Here is an 11,021-nt window from a genome sequence, read left to right on the forward strand (position 1 = left end):
GGGCGAAATTCTGAGATATACGTTTTATAGTGAGATCTAACAGAAGTGCGGATACCAAATTTGGTTACTCTAGCCTTAATAGTCTCTGAGATTTGTGGATGCCCCAGATTTTCGTCCTTTGCGGGGGCGGAAGGGGGAGTGGCGAAATTTGGACACGAAACGGTCAAGGTCCGATATCACAGGAGTGTGGATACCAAATTTGGTTGCTCTGGCTCTTATAGGTTCTGAGATCCTTGAACTCATATTTTGCAATTGACAAAACCGACCATGAAACCTGTGTGTTAGAGAGAGACAGAGCGAGAAAGAATGAAATTGTTTTCTTGATTCTGGCTATAATCATTATACGACCTGGTTCAGATTTTGCACTGTAGAAGATATGGTCATCCTCACCGATTCTGCGTTTTTGGTTTTATCGTATCTTTAAAAATTTGGATGCCACAGATTTTCGTCCTTTGTGGGGGCGGAAGTGGGCGGGGCGAAGTTTTGAAATATTTTTGTAGCAGTGACATATCACAGAAGTCTGGATCCAAAACATCGTTGCTCTAGCTCTTATAGTCTTTGAGCACTAGGCGCTGAAGGGGACGGACGGACGGACGGACGGACGGACGGACGGACGGACGGACAGACGGACAGACAGACAGGGCTCAATCGACTCGGCTATTGATGCTGATCAAGAATATATATACTTTATGGGGTCGGAAACGATTCCTTCTGGACGTTACACACATCCACTTTTACCACAAATTTAATATACCCCAATACTCATTTTGAGTATCGGGTATAAAAACGTTCACAAATGTGTTTTTTGTTTTTGTCCAATTGCCGACACCGCACAAAGCAGCACCCGAATTTACGATGTATGCTATTTTTAGCACACAAGAGAATGCTCCGCTAAAGCAGAATAAAGAAAACAACTTTGCACAAGCGCGACACAACCGATCTCTATGAAAGTTGATTCGAGCACTAAATTATTGATTTTATTTTCATTCAGGCCAGAGCCCGCTCGTTCGTTGCCAATGAAATGCAAGTAATTTGATTAGGGAACGGCCATCCCCAAAGGCAGAGTCCAGTCCACCCACCTGAATGCACCTCAGTCCCCAAAAGGGGTAGAATATATGTACGTGTATAGATGCTCAGAGGGCTAAATTTTAGCACGCACTGCAGGGAAAAACTGAGTCATGCCCTTGTGAGATACATATGTAAATACCCTTCAATGGTACAAGTATCTATGGATATGCGGTCTGCTCCAGTGGCTACCTAAAGTATTTACAAAGCCATACAAAAGCGATTAGCAAATGGAATAGAAATGCATAGAAATAGAGGCATGCGACAGAAGACAGCGATATGGATGTGGGGACGCAGCAACGTCATTAATTAAACCACAAATGGCTAAACACTCCAACGACGATCGCATCGGGAGGCGCGAACTTCATATTTGTGCCTTCAAATATCCATAAAATGTAACGCTTAAGTGGATTCCCTCATTCGCTCAGCTCATTCCAGAATGCCAGAATTCCAGCATTTGTGCGGACAGGCAGTCAATGAATTAAGATTCTTATTTTACTTTCAATTGAAGACGTATCTGCCAGATAAACACGCGTGCACATACACACATAAACATGCCGTTCCTCTGTGTGCTCTGAGGGTTGCGCAGGCGTAGTAGACCCAACTACTCCGCACGTCGCCGGCTCGAGGGATGCTCGGCAATTGTTAGCTTTTCAATTGATTTAATGAACTTCTGCAGTACGAGTATTCTTCGTAGAGGGGGTAGAGGGGTTGAGCAGCTGCTCGTAGAACTTTAGGGGGTGTTCGTGATGCTAACAGAGGGTGTGGATCTGGCTTCTAATATGCAAAGCAGGGTTCTTCATGCTTGAGAGCACGCCACAAAGCCACAGAGTTACATATACGACCGTAGAAGCCCCGACAGAGTACGAATTCCCCATAAGCGAACGGATGTGCCTAAAGATTGTTTCAATTCCGAGACGACGCAGTGTAGGCATTATTCGAATGACCCATTCCATTCCTCTCTGGGATAGCTTTTTCCTGGGAGAGACGCTCCCATCTGATTACATCTGGTAATCAGTCAACAGTCGCACCCATCTACAATATATAAGCCATACATACATGCATACAACATATGTATATAGAAGCACGAGTATATAGCCAGTCAACCCCTCTTTCTCTGAGCAGATCCGTTTGGGTAATCGCGTGGTAAAATCAACGAATCACAAGCATACTCGTATATGTACTCGTGTTTTTTACATTACTCATTCGTACATTTTATTTTGCTCGTCTGCCTGAATTTGCAACTAAAATTGGGGTGACGAGCCAATAAATGGATCCAGGGGTATGCGGATAGATGTGGGGCCACTGTCTGGCAAAGTGCAGTGGCCCAATGCAGGGTCGCACAGACAGCAGAGGACTGGACTGGACTGACCGTCGATGGTCCAGTTTCCAGTTTCCGACTCGCCCAGTTCCCAGATACCATACCACAGAATCCCAGTGGCTGTGCCACAAGCTCACGCCGTGACCCATTCGCGACTGCGAGGGCTTTCCGCACTGCGCCCCCCAATTGAGAGTCAAGTGCCACAGAGGCAAGAACAAAAGGAATACGAGAGTATTTATTTGGTGCCTCATCGCCTTTTGGTTCGCTTTAACCTTTTGTGTCGTGGGTTCCGTTCTGAAGAGCTGAAGGCCAAAATCAATATTTGGCATCGGAGGCGATCCGTGGGTTGCCACCAGATGAGTTTGAGTGAAAGCCAGCCATCATATACGACCAGGGTCCTATCTGGAATCTGCTTCACATGTGGACAGCGGCAGCCCGCCCAAACAGAAGTCGAGCGCCGCCTAGCAACAGGATGACGAGACGACAACAGAAAAATTAAAAAAAAGAATCACCGAATCCTTCAGTGCCCTACGAGTGGAAAACTGTGCACTATCCTTGATATGATGCACAGTTCTGAAAATAGAGATGTATTAATGAAATAGAAAGGGAAGAGCCATTCATAAGCCATCCATAATGAGAGATACTCTCCCTTTGGCAGGGTATAAAGTCGGGAAAAACTGAAAAAGAAGCAAAAGGAAATGACAGACAGCGAAGGAAGAAGGTGGAGAGGAGCAGAGGAGAGCAGAACGAAGAAGGCGGCGCAACACTTGCGAAATCAAATAACGGAAACTACAGACGCGGAGGCAGCAGCAGCCGCAGCTGCATGGGATTTCAGAGATGCCTGGCCTAAGCAGGGGTTGCTCTCACACAGATGCGGCAGCCAACACACGCACAGGCACACACAGACACACACACACACACAGATATAGATAGACGGATGTGCTGAATTCTCAGCAAATCGAGATTTCAGAGGACGTGGTATTCGGGAGACGGAATATCATAGGAAGATCGCCACCTAAATCTGCCCCGGCGGCCGAAAGAGTCGCACAAATCGCACAGAGGACTGGGAGCAAGACCCAGGAGTCCCTGCCCAATATGAGGGAATAACTCATCAACCTAGGCGAGAGAGTAAAAGAATTGACAACCATGATGAGCGAGCAGCGGCACGTTAACACTGCCATGAGGGATCTCGCGGCAGGAATAGCAGACCTGCAAACAACGGTGGTTAAATGCTGGGAGAGCTCGACCAAGGAGAAACCCTCCAATGAAGGGAAAACGCTGAAGGGAAACCCACATATGGTAGAGAGGGCCTCACAGACCTCGCCAGAGAGGGAGGCAGATAAGAGAGGAAGCGTGTACAAGCGGGTACGAGAGGAGTCACACAAGAGCAGGCGTTTCTCACCAAAGCGGCACAAGGGACCGCCGCAGATCCGAGTCCCCCACAAACTGATGCTGCCAGACCCAGGTCAAGGACATGCGACAGCGGGCGGCGAGAGCACTCCCACAACCGCATCAGTAACCAGAGGGAATACCCCCAGTCATAATCATCCAACCTCAGGGCAACCTAACATACAGCGATATGCTGCGGATGGTCACCAGGCGGCAGGACGACAAGCTGAAGGCCGTCAGCGAAAACGCCAACCGGGTCAGGCGAACAGCGAAAGGAGATCCACTGCTTGAACTGAAGGGCGTGTGCAGCAGCAGCAACGAGAGGATGAAAGAAGACATCCAGCTGGCGTTGGGAAACCAAGTGGGCATCAGAGCCGTGTCAGAGGAATCCTGCGTGGAGATAAGGGATCTCGACACCCTGGTCACAAAAGAGGATGTTGTTGCTGCAATTGCAAAACAGGCGGGGCAAGATGTGGTTACCAGTGCGGTCAAAAGCCTTAGACAGGCCTTCGCCGGCACGCAAATGGCAATAGTTTGCCTCCCACCGTCGGTCGCCAAGGAACTGCTCAAAGAGGGCAGGCTGAGGATTGGTTGGACCAGATGCCGGGTCAGTGAACGGCAAGCACAAAGGAGATGCTATAAATGTCTACAGTTCGGCCATATAGCGGCGAACTGCACAAGCGCTGTTGACCGCTCGGGCTGCTGCCTCAAGTGTGGCGAGAGCGGCCACAAAGCAGCAACGTGCCAAAAGGAGCCAAAGTGCTCTGTATGTACAGAGGGAAACCGGCAGGACACCAAGCACTATGTTGGCAGCAGGAGATGCCCAATGGTGCAGGGAGGCGCTCGTACCCAGCGTATAAAGTGAAGTTCCTGCAACTGAACCTAAACCATTGCGCGGCAGCTCAAGATCTGTTGAGCCAAACGACCAGGGAGGAAAAGGTGGACGTAGCTATCCTTAGTGAGCCGTACAGGACGAGGAGTGACGCTAACTTTGCAGTGGATGCTTCAGGAAAAGCGGCGATCTGGGTCTGCGGAAGACGGCCGAGCCGGATGGAATCAGTGGAGTCCGCAAATCACTACGTCAGAGCTAAGATCGAGGAACTCTGGGTTGGGAACTCTACAGTTGCTACCTACCGCCGAGCCTGCAGGCTAACGAGTTCTCGGCCGTCCTAGACGAGCTAGCCGAGGACGCAAGAGGTCGTTCTGGAGTGGTGATAGCGGGGGATTTCAACGCCTGGGCTGAAGACTGGGGCTGCCCGTCAACAAACGCGAGAGGAAGAATTTTACTGGAGAGCCTGGCCTCACTTGATATTGCCCTGCTGAACGCAGGAAACGAGCACACCTTCAACAGGGGCGGCATCGGATCGTGCATAGACCTGACTTTCGTCAGCAGCTCCCTTTATACGCGGGCTGAGTGGAAGCTGAGCGATACCTACACGGCAAGCGATCACTCTGCAATATGTAGCGAAATAACCACTGGCAGCAGAGCCCGCCAGGCAAGGAACCCCCAGGTAGATTAGATTCAAATTAAAATCGACCCAGAATTAACTGGAACATCGAGCAAAGGAATGGAAGAGGACGAAAACCTGGCTTTCATGAAGGGCAGCAAGCTCGCCCGATCGCCAGCAGCTGCGTCAGCTCCAGGAGCAGAGTTACAGAGCATGGACCCGGACGCCCGGGAGACCTCTAAGAGGGTACGGGACCCAGCCAGCCCAGAGAGTTTGCAAAGAAAAACGCCGCCTAAGAGAAGTAAGGCCTGCCAGGAGGCAACCTGCCTCGAAAACCTCCAAGAGCTGGGAAATATCCATAGCAGAATGATGGATAAGAATACGCGCCACATCAACATGGCGACGAGAAACATGTTCGTGCGAATGAAGGAGCTTCACACGAGCATCAATGAAGCAAGCTAAGCATCAGCAGCGGGCAGAAGCGCCAGGCAGGAAGGCCTCGACGCCGCAGTCCTGTGCTCAAAATGCTCACAGAGCACCAAGAGCATGAGCATGGACAAAGAGCAGCAGACAACGACAGTCTGGAAGAAGGATGCCGCGGCGCAAACGGAGCCGTGGCGTAGGCTAAGCCAGCCACTGGTGGATCCGGGTCACCCCGAGATTCCGGTCAGCGGATGGAGGGAGGTGGCCAAGAAGCCGGCTAGGAAACCTCACCGCCCGGACGCCGTGGTCGTCGAGGCGAAAGGAAAAACCTACAGCGAGGTGCTGGCCCTGGTTACCCGGAGAGAAGACGGTCAGCTTCAGGACCTGAGTACGAGCGTCAACAAGGCCCGCCGTACCGCAAATGGTAACCTGCTCCTTGAGCTGAACAGAGGCGATAAAGAAAGCGCAACAAGGATTAAGGAGAACCTCGAATCGGACTGGATGGAGTAGCGGAGGTACGAGCCCTTTCCGAAGACACGAGGACGAGGGTGCTAGCGATCAGCGACCTGGACCCGCTAGTAACCGCGGAGGACCTTGTCAAGGCCTTAGCGGAACAATTTGCCATCAAAGCCGACTCGGTGAATGTGAGAAGCCTGCGCCCATCATACCGGGACACCCAGACTGCCGTAATTGGACTGCCGAGCAAGGCTGCTCAAGTGGTCCTCGGCAAGGGCAAGGTCAAGGTGGGATGGACGGTATGTAAGATCAAGGAGAAGGACTCGCAGCCTAGGTGCTACAAGTGCTTGGAGATTGGGCACATTGCGCCAAACTGCCATAGTGCGGTGGACCGAACTGGGTGCTGCATTCGCTGCGGCGTCAATGGGCACAAGATAGCAGACTGTCCAAACAAGGCAACCTGCTTCGTCTGCGCCGGGAGAGGCCGAGAGGACAGAGGCCATCAATCGGGAAGCCGGCAGTGTCCCTTCTCGAAGCTAGGAGAGGTAGGAACAAGAGGATGGAAGTGATCCAGCTAAATCTGAATCACTGTAGGGCCGCACAGGACCTGCTCCTGCAGACGGTGAGAGAACTCAAATCGGACCTGGCCATACTCAGCGAGCCGTACAAATCAGGTGACAACGAATCCTGGGCGACCGACAGAACAGGGAAGCCATCCCTGTGGGCATGTGGAGGCGATCCCTGCAAACTCAGCAATGTGCTGGCAGGAGACGGATTTGTGCGCGCGAGAGCTGGCAACCTATAAGTATACAGCTGCTACCTAGCGCCCAGTCTACCCCTCGAGTCCTTCGCCCGAATCATTGAGGAACTAGCTGAAGACGCAAGAAACCGCGGGGCAGTTCTAATCGCCGGGGACTTCAACGCGTGGGCACACGAGTGGGGCTGTCAAGTCACCAACGCAAGAGGCCGAATCCTGCTAGAAACTTTAGCATCGCTAGACCTAGCGCTGCTGAACGAGGGCTCCCAGCAAACCTTCTGCAGGGGTAGCGCTGGGTCAATCATTGACCTAACGTTCGCGAGCCCTTCGCAGCTGCGCAATGTAAGGTGGCGAATAGGAGACGTGTACACCGGAAGCGACCACGAAGCCATAGTATGCACCATTGGCGAACGCCCCAGACCCAGCAGATCAAGCGCGAGGAGCAAAGCCTACATCGTGGACACGCTCAACACCAGCGCTCTGGCTAGAAGCCTCGAGACGTGGGAGGCCCTCGGGGACACAAGTGCCAACGAATCGGCCAACCAGCTCGCCTTGCGAATGGAGGAGGCCTGTGACAGGAGCATGAGACAGCGGAAGCCATTCATGCGGCACCACGAGCCAATCGTGTGGTGGAACGCCGACATCGACAGGCTCCGGACAACGTGTCTAAGGGCCAGACGAGCTATGCAGAGAGCGCGCCGCACGACTCGGTTCGTCACATCGCATGAGGAGTATAGGACCGCCAGGAAGGCACTGAAGCATGCAATTCGGAGCAGCAAGCGGAAATGCTTTCTCCAGCTCTGCGACACAGCGGAACAAGACCCCTGGGGCAGGGCTTACAACATCGTTATGGAGCGGCTAAGTGCCGGGAGCAAGGCGCCAACGGACCCCAGCACCCTCGAGGACATAGTGCACACCCTGTTCCCCAGCGAGCAACAGAGGCGTCCAGGCCCCGTAGAAAGCGACGCACCGATCACGGGCATCGAAATGATCACGGAAGCGGAGATCCTGGAGGCCGGTAGGAGCCTGCCCAGCAAAAAAGCCCCAGGCCCGGATGCAATCCCAAATAGGGCTTTAAAACTGGCATTGGCACTACAGCCATCCGCCTTCGCCGAGGTCTTCAATAAGTGTCTGCTAGAAGGTACCTTCCCCGATAGGTGGAAGATTTAAAAGCTACTGCTGCTCAACAAGCCAGGAAAACCACCAGGCGAGCCTTCCTCGTACAGACCAATTTGTCTCCTGGGAAGGTATGCGGGGAAGGTATGCGAAAAGCTCATTGCACGTAGGCTCAGCCGTGCCATTGAAGATGCTGGCGGCTTGTCGCCCAACCAGTATGGCTTCCGGAAAGGCAGATCAACCCTGGATGCCATTGGCATAGTCACCAACATAGCGGAGAATGCAATAAGTGGGACCCGCTGGAGAGCGGGCCAAAAGCAGTACTGCCTGCTGGTTCCCCTGGATATAAAAAACGCTTTCAACTCTGCGGACTGGGGTAAAACGATGGAAGCCCTACGGAGGCTACGGATCCCGGAATAGTGGACAGCTACCTCAGTGAGAGGGTGCTGCTGTACGAGACGAGCGAAGGGATAAGATCATATAGAGTGACTGCTGGAGTCCCGCAGGGGTCGGTGCTGGGGCCGCTCCTGTGGAATACGATGTATGATGGAGTTCTGCGACTGAACCTTCCCGAGGGCACGACGGTCGTCGGGTTTGCCGATGACGTCGCCATCGTAGTGGTAGCCAAGGACCTTGCAGCAGTTGAAGCAGCTGCAAACGGGGCAATCCGTGCCGTGGAGACGTGGCTCGCCATAGCGGGATTACAGCTGGCGGCCCACAAGACCGAGGCTGTTCTGATTAGCAGCAGGAAGAAGGTGGAGACGGCCCGAGTGTCGGTCAGCGGACACGACATTACTTCGCAAAGGGCTCTTAAATACCTAGGAGTAATGCTGGACACTAGGCTTTCATTTAGAGAGCACTTGGAGTACGCCAACACAAAGGCCGCACAGACTTGCCGAGCACTCTCGCGAATCCTGCTCAACACCAGGGGGCCAAAGCAAGCAAGGAGGAAGCTGATCACCAGCGTCGTCTCCTCTCAGCTCCTGTATGCTGCCGCAGTGTGGTCCAAAGCGACGAAGGTGCCGAGCTATATGCGAGGAGTCGAAGCAATAGTCCCAATAGCAGAGCAAGCGAGGGAAAGGGCCGAGGTGTACGAGCTATCTCGCAGGGACACCCACAATCCTCCCACCGGAGTCGAGAGAGAATCACCCAGGCACGAGACCGTCAGGAGGAGGCAGATGAAGTGGGATTCCTCGACTAAAGGACGCTGGACCCACCAGCTGATTCCGGATATCAAGCTGTGGTTGGAGAGGAAGCACGGACAGGTGGACTTCCACCTCACTCAGATGCTGAGCGGCCACGGATGCTTCAGATCGTATCTGTAGCGGTTTGGACACGAAACGGAGGACTGGTGCCCATCATGTGGTCGAGGTATCGTGGAGGACGCTCACAACGTCTTCTTTGAATGCCACCGTTTCGAGTACGAGAGGCGCCAGCTAGAGGATGAGCTAGCCACCAGCATTAGCGTCGGAGGGATCGTGCCGCTCATGGTAGCGAATCCCAAGGCGTGGGATGCCACCACTAGGTCCGCCGCCACTATAATGCGGGAACTACGGAGAGCGGAGAGGGAAAGGAAAGTGTCGGAGGAGTAAGGAGGAACGGCTGTGCGAAGCAATGCTTTGCGGCCGTACCGCATAGCTACGCCCCATTACCCCACCAACAAACCACAGTCCCAGACCCCCACAATTAGTTGCTAACCTTATATAAGAACTAGTATTACTTAAAGCATAATAAAAATAATAGAATACAAAACACACACAGATATGAGGCAGATATGTATGCCAGATGGGAAACTGCGAAGGATCTTAAGAGATGCTCGAAATTAAAGTGCTCTGTGGAGTGGAGGAAAAACTACCTGCCAGAGGGATAGGATAGAGAGGACAAAGGACACCAAGCAGCAGGCAGAAGGCAGCAGGCAGCAGGTTGCAAACACAACAGCCAGCCGCAGAGTTGCTTTTGGGAGAGGCAAAGAGAGCATGCGCAGAAAAAAAAATTCGCTGAAAAATTCACACAGGCGAATAGATTTTCTTTAGAAGGGAATTTCTAAATGAAAATGTATTCGAAATGTACCGAATTTTCATGAATATTGACCAGAGTTTGACGAATTTTGTAATTTCAGTCGGTTCTTTGGGGTTAGGGCTTTGCTACATCCACTCCCAAATGGTTTTGGCACACCCTTTTGGCAAGGTTCCATGAGTGTGTGTACGTGTGTGTGCGTTTGAGCACAAAGTAACAATTTTGTTTGCATTAGCAGCAGCGGGAAAACTATTATATCTTCAGGGAAAAATCAATAGGAAGCTGGGAATAAAATCAAACATATTTGACATAAAACTTAATTTCCTTTGCTATTCCTATGCCTTGGGGCAGACAACCGTTATTGGGTGGGCGTGGGCAGGACATACACCCACACACACACACTATGTCAGTCTATACATTCACACATAAAGACTTTGCCAGACAGCGGTGAAAATTGCATACTTTTCTTAACGTTTATTGTTGAAATTGTTGTAGAATTGATTGTTTATTCACACACACACACAACACAGTGAGAGTGGTGCAGCAAAATTGGTAACAGGGTGCCACTACACCACGGGGGTGGCGACTCTGTCCAAGATCTGCCTCACACACACACACACACACACACACACACACACAAAACAGACAACAGAGACGCCTGCTGCTCCTGCTGCTGTTGCTACTGCACTTGATTTGCTCTGCTCTTTTTATTGTTAATTAATTGGCGGATTGGTCGATTGATCGCTTTTGCATACTCACTCTTTTTGCGCAGAAGAAGAATCTGCACGCACATCAACGAACACACACACGCGGGCGTCTGAAGCACACGGAACCACCACCGATTGGACCGGTTTGCGGGGCTGTGAGTGGGCGCACCGTATAAACCGTAGCCAAAACAACGTGCACGTATACACAGAAATACAGACACTCGCTCGCACAAAAACTCCGACAAAACGTTACTCCACGGTCGACCGTTCGTTCGAGTTCACGTTCCACAAAAGACTGTGGCATCATGCTAGCCGGCCATTTC

The 11,021-nt window shown here is 51.9% G+C and overlaps 1 pseudogene; it reads right to left on the bottom strand.

Moving 5' to 3' along the window:
- Positions 1-10,979, bottom strand: part of LOC117191944 — a 120,016-nt pseudogene extending 109,037 nt beyond the window's left edge.
- Positions 10,980-11,021: the final 42 nt, after the last annotated feature.

The sequence above is a fragment of the Drosophila miranda genome, assembly GCF_003369915.1.
Source record: "Drosophila miranda strain MSH22 chromosome Y unlocalized genomic scaffold, D.miranda_PacBio2.1 Contig_Y1_pilon, whole genome shotgun sequence".
NCBI classification, from domain to species: Eukaryota; Metazoa; Arthropoda; class Insecta; order Diptera; family Drosophilidae; genus Drosophila; species Drosophila miranda.